Source organism: Camelus ferus, chromosome 5 (genome assembly GCF_009834535.1).
Source record: "Camelus ferus isolate YT-003-E chromosome 5, BCGSAC_Cfer_1.0, whole genome shotgun sequence".
Classification (NCBI taxonomy): domain Eukaryota; kingdom Metazoa; phylum Chordata; class Mammalia; order Artiodactyla; family Camelidae; genus Camelus; species Camelus ferus.
Window position 1 is genome coordinate 71,039,726 of NC_045700.1, and position 10,864 is coordinate 71,050,589.

The 10,864-nt window shown below is 42.0% G+C and overlaps 1 long non-coding RNA gene across 2 annotated transcripts in view; it reads left to right on the forward strand.

The window, feature by feature from the left end:
* The window catches only part of LOC116663748, a 38,343-nt gene extending 28,823 nt beyond the window's left edge, over positions 1 to 9,520 (forward strand). Inside the window, exons 5-6 of one of the 2 annotated variants that reach the window (XR_004320060.1) lie at positions 401 to 1,649; positions 8,695 to 9,520. This is a non-coding gene — a long non-coding RNA (uncharacterized LOC116663748). Of the gene's footprint in view, positions 1 to 400; positions 1,650 to 6,142; positions 6,356 to 8,694 lie in introns of those variants that run through there. The other variant, XR_004320059.1, reaches the window with a different exon arrangement.
* The last annotated feature ends 1,344 nt before the right edge of the window (positions 9,521 to 10,864 follow it).

Sequence of the window (10,864 nt, forward strand, 5' to 3'; positions counted from 1 at the left end):
CCACTTCCATCCAAACTGCACTGCCAGGCTCACTGAAGGGAGATTTTGATCCTATTGCTTTCATATTCAAAATCTCAAATGTCTTCCCTAGTCTGTGGAACCGGTGTTAATTTTTTAGCCAAGGAATCAAGGTCCTTCATAAAACTTCCCACTCTTCTCTGAGTCTGATATTCTGGATAGTCCATCTCTACTAATTTCCATGAGAAGAATTAAGATGAGTCTGTTGCACCCAAGTTCTATAGAAGCAGCATTGTTGATGAAAATCACATCAGTATTTTAAAACCTTCGTGACCAAAAGAGGCTTAAGAATTGACCTTCAATGATTTGAACAATGATTGAAATGCCTCCTCCATGTTTCCTTGCTCTGGTTTTTTGTTTTGTTTTTGTTTTTGTTTTTCAGGCCCACTGAATGATCTGTATTGTATGGCATCCTGTGGGAGGCAACAAACAAAAAGTATTACCAATATAGTGCAACTCAAGATTTCTGACTTCAGTCACATCCACAGCCCTCATGCTGAGAAGCAGACATGATGCTATCACTTCAGAATTCCCTCAGACAGCACAGATACCAGTCATGAAGTCCTGGTGCCTCAGAGGGTACAGCACTTCTCAAGCCATGTATCCTGACCTGGTACAGTTCAGAAAATATGACTACCGAGTAATGGAACTGCGTCACGTGTGTACTTAACTTACCATGAACTTCAGCCTTACGCTGAAACTGGGACTCGGCCACCTCCTTTCATCCTCACAACCAACCACAAACATTCCAGAGGCTTAATAATAGGTTCGTCCAATCCCTGCAGGCGAGCAGGTGCTCTTCGGAATTCTCCACCCACTCCTAGTCAGAAATTTGATGGGAATGTTAAAGGAGAATGATTTCAGTATTCAGAAACCTGCATAGAAATGCAACCTCTGTCCCTTACTTTAGGTCACATTGTCCTCAGGCTTTAGTTTGCATAAGCATTAACAATTAGGATCATTTGTGTAAAACCTTGTGTTCCGGACTCTATGGACAATTCAAGGGATTTTTCAAGGTTACTTTTGAAATTTATTTTTCAAAATTAAATAGCACAAATGAAACAGAATCAAAATGTATTTGATGAAGAGTCTTGCACCCATCCCTCTCCCTCTGCCTAATTTCCACCCAGTCCCACCAAAGATCACCAGGATCACCATTGTTGTTAGTCTCGTGTGTTCTTCCAGAGTTCCTAGAGGCAAATACAAGCAAATATGAATGTGTATTATAACCCTCCTTTGTACAAACATTTTCCTACATTTTTTCTTTCATTTGTCAGCATAAGTTGGAGATCTTTGTACATAGCGAACATCCTCATTCTTTATATATATATAAATATAAAATCTACATATATATAGCTATGTATGTATATATATATATATATATAGAGAGAGAGCTACATAGAATTCCACTGTGTCGATAGATGGCACTTGTGTTGTTTCTGATGTTTTACTATTAAAAACAGTGCTGCAGTGAATAACTTTGAAAACCCATTATTTTGAATGTGTTGAAACTAAGCTTCAGGATGAATTCCAGAGCAGGGTTGCTGGGTCAAAGGGTATATGCCTTTGGAATTTTGATAGACGTTGCCTTCATAAGATTATTCCAGTTTACACTCATGTCAGCAGGATAGGTGAGTACCTGTTTTCTCAGCTTGTCAACAGCTTGTCAACTGAATGTGCTGTCACGTTTTTGTCTTTTTGCCCCTCTGAGAGAGTACAAGTGGCATTTCATTGTAGCTTTTGTTTTGAATGTCTCCTACTAGTAATAAGACCAAATATCTCTTCCTATATACAAGGGCTGTTTATATTTTCTCCATGTGATCTGTCTGCTTGCATCTTTTGCCCACTTCTATGTTGGCTTTTTCTTCTTGATTTCCAGGAGATCTCTATATACTTAGGAAGTTAGCTTGTTGTCTGTGGTTTGGTTTGCAAATATTTTCCCCAGTTGATGCTTGTCTTTGAACTTTGCTTATTATATTATTCTTTATGCAGAAGTGTATTATTTTATGTAATTGAACTTTTTTATTTTTGATGAAATTTAGAAGTTTGAGTCATAGTTAGAAATACTATAGGGAAATTCTCTCATGGTTTTTTTCTTTGGATTTCATTTCTGACATTTGAACTTTTAAGCCTTTTTATCATGGTTTCTCTTGGTGTAGTGGTGTATGTTAAGGTTAATTTTGATTATTCTTGGTTTTTCACTTGGAACTGACCCTAAGTGAGATATGATTCGCTACTGTGATCATTTGTGAACAAATCTTCAGTTTCTGTCCTTAGATAGAGGAGCAGAGGGTGTCTGGTAGGCTGCCCAGCCTGATCAGTGTAAGGCAAACTGGTTCCTATCCTGGCCCTCCTCTACGTAATAGTGCTGTTCCCCTTTTCAGTGGATCTATCAGGAACCCACAAAAGGAATTCCTGTAGCTTTACCTTGGAATGTGACCCAAAAAGTGCAGAAAAGCCCAGAAAAAAAAGGGACACTTCTCACAGCCAGTGGAGAGTGAACCCATTCCAAGTGGAGCAAGAGAAAACCAAAAGACAGTGAGGGACTGGGACAGCTGGAAACTGGGACAGGAGCCAAGAGAAACAGGCTTCAAATTCTAAAATATAAAAAAGGCGAAGATGGGAACTTTCTAAGAGTCCAATGTCCGATTTGGAATTTGCGGTTTTCCTCAATGGTTTCCCTTTAGGAAAACCAGAAGCACTGCAGGTGTGCTTAGCGGCAGTGAGGGATCCTTTGCAGCTGAGAGGACACGTTTGCAGCTAGTGGTAAGAGAAAGAAAGGTCGACTGAAATTATGGGGGAGAAAATATGCTTTCTGGTCTGTGTTACTTCTGCAGGGAAGTACCCCACAAGATAGAGGGAGTGTTTTCACAAGCACTGTGGGAACAACATGCTTTGGAAGTTTCTGGAAGACCCACTGCCAAATAAGCAAAAGACTGATTGGACCCAACGCCCCCATCGCAGTCTCTATGCCTTGGCACACGGTCTTCGCCGTTTCTGGTGGCTTGCCTGCTGTGAGTGATGAATTGGCTGCCACGGTAGAGATGGTCTAATCCAGACAAGGCACCTGCAGAAAAAAAATCGATGGAGTAATATGCCAAAAGGGAATGAAAATGTACACTAGCCAGGTTCCTGTCACCTGGGGACCACATGTCCTGGGATGATATATGGGGTTTCTTTGTAAAAATATGTGTATTATCTATTCATATATTTATATACACACTAAAAAGTCTTAAGACTGGAAGGAAATCTATTAAAATTATAATGATGTGTTAAGAAAAACTCTTAAGACTTGGAAAAAAGAATGACTGTATGTCCTTTCCACGTCATATCAGAACAGTCCAGCAGACCCACCCAGTGATTATCTGATTCTCTGGGGGAACATTCCTTAGTTTAAGTTATTACACTCCGCCCTCTTATCCGCAGGGAATGTGTTCCAAGATCCCCAGCAGATGCCTGGAACTGCGGATAGTACTGAACCCTGCGTACGTCGCTTTTTCCTATACATACATACCTATGATAAAGTTTATAAATTAGGCACAGAAAGAGACTATCCAGACTGTCAGCATCACTACCCTTGCTCTTTGGGACCATTATGAATTAAAATAAGGGATGCTTGAACACAAGCACTGAGACCCTGTGGGTAACTGAGAAGGCCACTAACAGGAAGGAAACACTGAACTGAGGGAGGATTCATGTCCCTGCCGGGATGCAGTGGGACGCTGAGAAATCTCATCACACTACTCAGAATGGTGCACAATTTAGAACTTACCAATTGTTTATTTCTGGAATTTCCCATTTAATATTTTTGGACCGAGGTTGACCGGGGGTAACTGAAACCACAGAAAGTGAAACTGCAGATAAACAGGAGGACTGTGTTCACTACTGATTAGAGCCTGGACTCTGTGAAGTCACACGACAACATGTGGATTTTATTTCCCCAGAAGCAAAACAAATTATTTCTGCTCTTAAAGTTTACGGTTCTATTCTCTGCAAGGTACGAACCGTCTCTGTGTCTAGACTAGCAGTCTTCCTTCGTTGTTCTTTTGGTGCTAGTTCACTCAGTCTCTAAAATTCACTTTCAGTCTTATTATCTTGCTGGTTCCCTCATTAATGAGTGAAATATACTCTTTCATGGATGCTTAGTTTAGATTTGTATGAGAATCAAGTTTTTAATATTTTCAAAATACTTTGACTGTGGCTGTATATGGGTGTAGGCTTATGGGAGATTTCAGTGTTCTTCCTTACATCCTTGCACGTTTGTGAAATGTCCATGAAAGGACATGTTTTACTTCTTTTATAAAAACAAAGCACAAAATGTATGTGTATATGTGCACACATGCATTCTAAGAAGTTGATCTCTTAGTCCCTACTTCCCCTGGCCCTGTACCCAGTGAAGGGCCTCCCTTTCCAAGGAGTCTATAAAGTGGCTTTGCTGATGACAGAGCAGACTCTGACTCTAGGGAACAGATAGGAAAGGTGTTATTATGCTCCCAGAAAACGAATCGGTGTTCCTGGATAAGCACAGGTTGGATGATAAAATCCTTTTCCACTGTCAGCTGAGCTGATATGGGACTAAACTCCTTTAGTAGGAGCTGAGGGCAAGCACCTGAATTGGCTGTGCCCCCACCCCACCCTGCCTTCATTGATGGACACTGGAGTCTGAGTCCTGAGGGAGGGCCTGGGAAGCACAGGAAGGTGTAAAAAGTGAGACCCAGGGGAGGGCAGAGAGGAGTGCAAGAGGGAAGGGGCCCAAGCCTGGGAAAGAGCTGGAGGCAGCAGACCAGAGGAGGAGCCTGCAGTGACCCCAGTACCCCCTTGTAGGCTGGGAAGGGAGCTGGTTCAGCCTAGTCTTTTACACCCACACTCTGAATTTATCTTTCATCTTCCCCTCCCAACCTCACCTCATTTCCATCCCCAGAGCCATGCAGCTGATAGGACTATGATTGCTGTTGTTTGCTTGGAAATGCAAATGAGAATTTCTGGCAGTTTCTTAAGTTGGGTTGTTCTCCTTTACCTAATTTATTGACCATTGGAAAGGACTATTAGTAAAAATCCAGATTCAAGCACCAGTGCCTTAAACGCTGGCTCCCTACAGAGACAGCTGCCCCATTCAGTAATGACCTAGGAACAGAGGTGCTATCATCCCCTGGGCTCTGATGGGTGTGCATATTCAGCCCTGGAGATGCCACCCAGCCCAGCCACCACCTGGTTTCCCAGTGTCACTAAGGCAAGAACTGATAATACGTCTGCCTTTCTTGGTTCTATCATGTAGAAACGGTGTCAGAAAAACCCACTTTCTTAGAACTAGAGCATAAGTATGCGGAGGCAGGAGAGAAGGTCTCTGCTGCCCCCTGTTGGTGGACTTCTACTAACCACAAACATTTTATTTTAAACTTTAAAGAATATGTTATTTGGTTTCAGTATTTTTATTATTCGAGGGTTTTGGTCCTGGTTCTGCCACCCATTCACTGTGAAATCTTGTTGAAATAATTACACTTCTTTGGCCCTCAACTTTCCTCATCTATACCATAAACTTATTAGTCTCTTTCAATGATATAATTTGTGAATTCTAAGGAGCCTCAGTTTTTAGAGCTTTTCAAGAAGGATAAGAAGATAATGCAATGTCCAGAAGTTCTCTAATGATGTAGATCAACATCTAATCTGTTATTATTGCTTGCACTTAGGCATGTATGAAATATTTGTTGCAAATTCTATTTTTATTATGTTGAATCCAATTCAAGATAAAAATAAAGCAACTAAAACAGATGGAAGTGGAACCCATAAACTTCATAATCTTGTACCTTTCTAGAGACAGGAATGAAAACTGAAACTAAGATTTGTTCTGGCCTAAGGCTTGCATGTGTTGCTCCAGCAGGAAAATAATCATTTAAAGGAATTTGCTGTGTTCTTTCTGTTGCAGGGTGGGGGGAGGGGAAGCATTCATTTAAAGGCACCATATGCCACTGAAACAAGTTGGTACTTTATTAATCCACTAGCATTCCTACTATAGAAGTTCATTCATTCCTGCTATAGAAGTTCATTCATACTATAGAAGTTAAAATGAAATAGAAAAATAGCTGCACGTAGCATCATGACTCTCCCATAATGTGGTTACCTCCAGATGCGTCTTGGGACGTTGCCTCGGGGTAACAGTCTTCCACCTGCGCTAACAGATCAGGACTCCTCCAGCTTATGGGAAACACTCTACCAAAGTTACGAGGGGCGATTTATTGGGCAGAGTGGTCTGAATCAGTGAGCAAGTGTGACAGTGGCAGACAGACGGGTGTGCTGCAGGAGAGAGCACGTGGTGAGTCTGAAGAGCTGAAATACCTCAAGCAGGTCAGTGGTAAACGGGGGTTTGTTACTCTTGAGAACAATGACAGTGACAAATGAAATACAAATGACAGCCATAACGTCAACGAGCGGCAGCCTTAGAGTCATGTGCTTGTTCTCAGTCAAAATGCTGAACTGTAGACACGCAGCTAAATGTTCCTCCTCTCAGAGTGGTCTCCTTGGGGGACATCACACATCTATCTCAACAGTGCTGTTTCCTCAGGACATTTGGGAAGCCCTTTGAGGGGATGTTCTTTCAGAGCCTGTGGCCTCCACGGCAATGAATCTTTATCCTTTGAAGGGGGTTTGATTCATGGTAAAAGATAAAAGACATTTGGAATCCAGCTTGATGGGTAAGGCAGAGGGTCAGATTGGCTAAAACATTTTTTGGTTAAAAGTCAAATGAAAAAAAAGACCGATTTTCCCTGTGTAGCTTGTAAACCAAAAAGTGTCCTGTCTTCAGCTTCACCCCTAGGGACACTCCCCCTGTGGGAACTTTCCTTTCCAGTTCACTTACCAGACAAGGTCAGTATGAAACTAGGTATTTTATATTCAACAGGCTCTCGACACAATGAAAGATGTCTGTGAGCCTTATGAATCCTCTTCTGCGGATTCCACCATAGTTAAAATTTTTCCCATAAAAGGTCCCAAAGTATAAACTTTAAAAAAAAGTAAATGATCTCTTTAGAACCTAAACATGTGAATGCAGGAGAGAAAGTCATAAAGCTATTAAAATAAATCTGCCATTAAAATAAAATGCTATGCTCCATGACATTATAGTCTTTCTATGTAACACTAACCATAGATTTATTTCAATTGAAAATGTCTTATGTCTTGATAATGAATAGATCAGAGGAAAGACAGGTTGGGATGCTTTCACTGGTGCTCCCTGATTCCCCAGCGTGTCTCATTTCTGTCTGCTATCCTCAGGATCTGTGTTTTCAGCTCTATCCACAGCAAAATGAAAAGCTAGTTCTGTATCCAGTGATGTAAATGAGGGGTTCATATTACCCCACAATTCTGTGTTTGGTGTATTTATAAAACTGACACAATACTTCAGGGGAGTTCTGCAATCCACCTTTTAAACTGCATTGAGGGTGGAATTACCTACATGCCAAACAAAGCTGGGGTAAGAAGGTGAATGTCTGCTCATAACATGAATTCCTAAGGACTAAAAGAAAGATTAATCGGCAGCCTTGGGGCTTTTATTGTGAATGCTGAATTAAATCGAGAATGACATTTCTTTTCAGTTTAGCTAGGCAATTAGAATAAAAAATGCCAGCACAAGTGAAAGATTCTTTTGCATATCTCAAAAATGTTTTACAGGAATCACAAATCCCTTTACTTATTTACAAAACAGAAGCTGTTAAGAGAAATAATGAAATCACTTCAGTGCCACCCACTTCTGAGTTCTGAGTTGGAGGGGGACTCAAATTGTGATTAATGTGTGAAAAATTCATTCTGAAATTATGCATGTGTAGCTTGCATGAATAGGTAAAATATATTGAGCATGTTAAGCAGAGTGACCTCGGGTTCTTACTGCTGACGGTGGGTGAGGACAGCAGGGCAGGTCGGGGGTCGGGGGATGCTACAGAGTAAATGTGTGTGTCCCCCAGCAATTTATATGTTGAAATCCTGATCCCAAAGATGATAGTATTAGGAGGTGGGGACTCTGAGAGGTGCTTAGGTCATGAGGGTGGAGCCCTTATGAATGGGGTTAGTTATTGTTTGTGGGTTTTAATTCTTTTTTGCTTTTGATTTATTTATTTTTATTGAAGTATAGTTGGTTTACAATATTGTGTTAATTTCTGGTGTACAGCATAGTGATTCAGTTTATATGTATATATATACACACACACATACATATACATATATATATATATACACCTTTTCATATTCTTTTTTATTATAGGCTATTACAAGCTATCGAATATAGTTCCCTGTGCTATACAGTAGGATCTTGTTGTTTATATACTTTATATATAGTAGTGTGTATCTGCAAATCTTGAACTCCCAATTTTTCCCCCATCCCCATCTTCCCCCCAGTAACCAGTTTGTTTTCTATGTCTGTGAGTCTGTTTCTGCTTTGTAAATAAGTTCATTTGTCTCTTTTTTTTTTTTTAGATTCCACGATAAGTGATATTACATGATATTTTTCTTTCTGTGTCTGACTTACTTCACTTGGTATGATAATCTTTATGTCCATCCATGTTGCTGCAAAAGACATTATTTTATTCTTTTTATGGCTGAGTAGTATTCCGTTGTACATACATACCACAACGTCTTCACCCAGTCATCTGTCGATGGGCATTTATGCTGCTTGGCATTGGTAATTTTTAGGAGAGGTACTAATCCGGAGAGATCCCTAGCGCTTTCTACCATGAGAGGACACCGCGAGAAGGTGCCAGCTGTGGATCGAGAGGAGGGGCTTCACCTGAAAGCCGCATGCCGGCACCCTGATGTTGGGCTTCTAGCCTCCAGAACTGTGAGAAATACACTTCTGTTGTTCATAAGCTACCAGTCTGGTATTTTGTTGTAGCAGCTCAAATGGACTAAGATGGGGGTGAGGGATGGAGAAGGGGGTGGGAACACTGAGAAGGTGCAGTGTGGGGTGAGGCAGAAGCGGAGGCAGCATGTTTGACAGAGTGGACCAGGCAGCGCCCCTGAGAGGATGACATCTGCAGGGCAGGGAGAGTGTTTATCCTCCCAACAAGATTCAGGGCCTGGGTTGGGAGGGATCAGGAGATCACCCCCTCCCTTAAAACCTGGTCATTTAAGCTGCTTATGGCACAAAGATCTGAAATGAGGTAGTCTGCCTGATTCAGCCATGTGGAAAGCACAGATGGATATGGCAGGAAACAGCAGAAATACGGACCGACACAACCTTTCCTCACTGAAGTACCCAGATGGTGGGCCAGGGACAGCGCCATGTCCCTGACCTGCAGTCCAGCCCGGGTTCTCAGAGGCTTCATGCCTGCGTCTGCTCCTCTGGGAGCTGGGGGCAGCATCTCCTGAATGTGAGATACCGTCATTCATGTTCTGTAAGCCGGGAAAAGAACAAGGCAAGTAGGGAAGGAAGGCTCCGGTGGGCAGAGGATGTCATCCTTCTCTTTCATAAATGTCCCGTCTCTCTGATTATTAAAGAAACACATACTCATTGTAGACCACCCTGTAAATACACAAAGTAGGGAAAAGAGAGTCAAAAGAACTTAGAATCCCTGAAAAACTACAGAAGCCATTGGAACCCTTGCTTGCTCCTCGGATGAAGTCGTCACTGCCTGCCAGGTGCTTTGTGTCGTCTCCAGCATCCCCTCGCACTCTGGCTCCCACAGCGGCACTGTTTCCCATCTCCACCCCTTGGCACCCACTGCACCCACCCTCTTTACCTGGCTACCCCCACTTACCCTCTGATCTCAGCTGGGAGAAGCCTCTCCCAGCTCCCTGATAAAGCAGTCACTCTCTAATCTGCTCTAACACCACGTTTATCTGTTTGATAGCATGTGTCCAGTCGCAGTTGTCCAGTTTATGTGATTATTTGTTTGACATCTGTCTTCACCCTCAGACTGTAGGCATTGTGAGGACGGGCCCATCCCTTTGTTAAAAAAATAACATTGCATCCTCTGTGCCCAGCACGCAATGCAATGCTTCCTCGTCTGACTTGACCAAACCCTCCCCATCTTTAAGGTTGAGCTTGACTTCCACGCCCCTTCACTCTGCCTTCAGTAATTCTCTCTTTCTCTCATTTCCTACTGATTGGTATCCAGTTTCACACGACTGGCACTGAATTGTTCTCTCATTGAATCATATTCCTAGGTGACACTTTAAGCAAATGCTAACCTGCCTTACTGCCTCCATCGGTTAAACAAATATTTCTGTGCACCTATTGAGTGCCTGGCACTGTTCAGGGGGCTGAGAGCAGACAAGGTCTCCTCTAAGAGGAAGTCAACCTTCTCGCAGGGGAAGACAGCCATCACCAGATCGATGAATAAGTAAGTGCTGTAATTTCAGATAGGATAAGTGCTGTGAAGAACCGAAGCCAGGTAATGCAGTAGGTATGAGAACAGGGGCTTGTAAACAAGCCTGGTGATTCCATCCACTGGTGGTTACCAAGCATTGCCATGCCAGGAAGCCAGGGCTTAGGGGAAAATCTCAGCTAATGAATCTCTACCTTGTAAATTACCCCTCTCTAACTTTCCATTCTACACCACAGTACAGTCCTGAGTTTTTTTTAAAAAGAAAATGTTTTTTACACCTCATAATTGCTTATGTTTCTAAGAACACACTGGTGGAACAGGGACAGCACAAATGTTTTAGATTCAGTGTCATACATTAATTCACTCAGCAGAGGGAGCTCATGCTTTAATTTTGGAAAGGTGGACAGACAGCAATGGTCTTTAAAAAGAACCTGAAATAAATGTTGCAACTCTCATTTTAAATAAGATTTCCCTTTAGTACTTCTTGGAGAACTCTGACCATTTGATTAAAGTGTAAATAGATGTGACTGATGGAT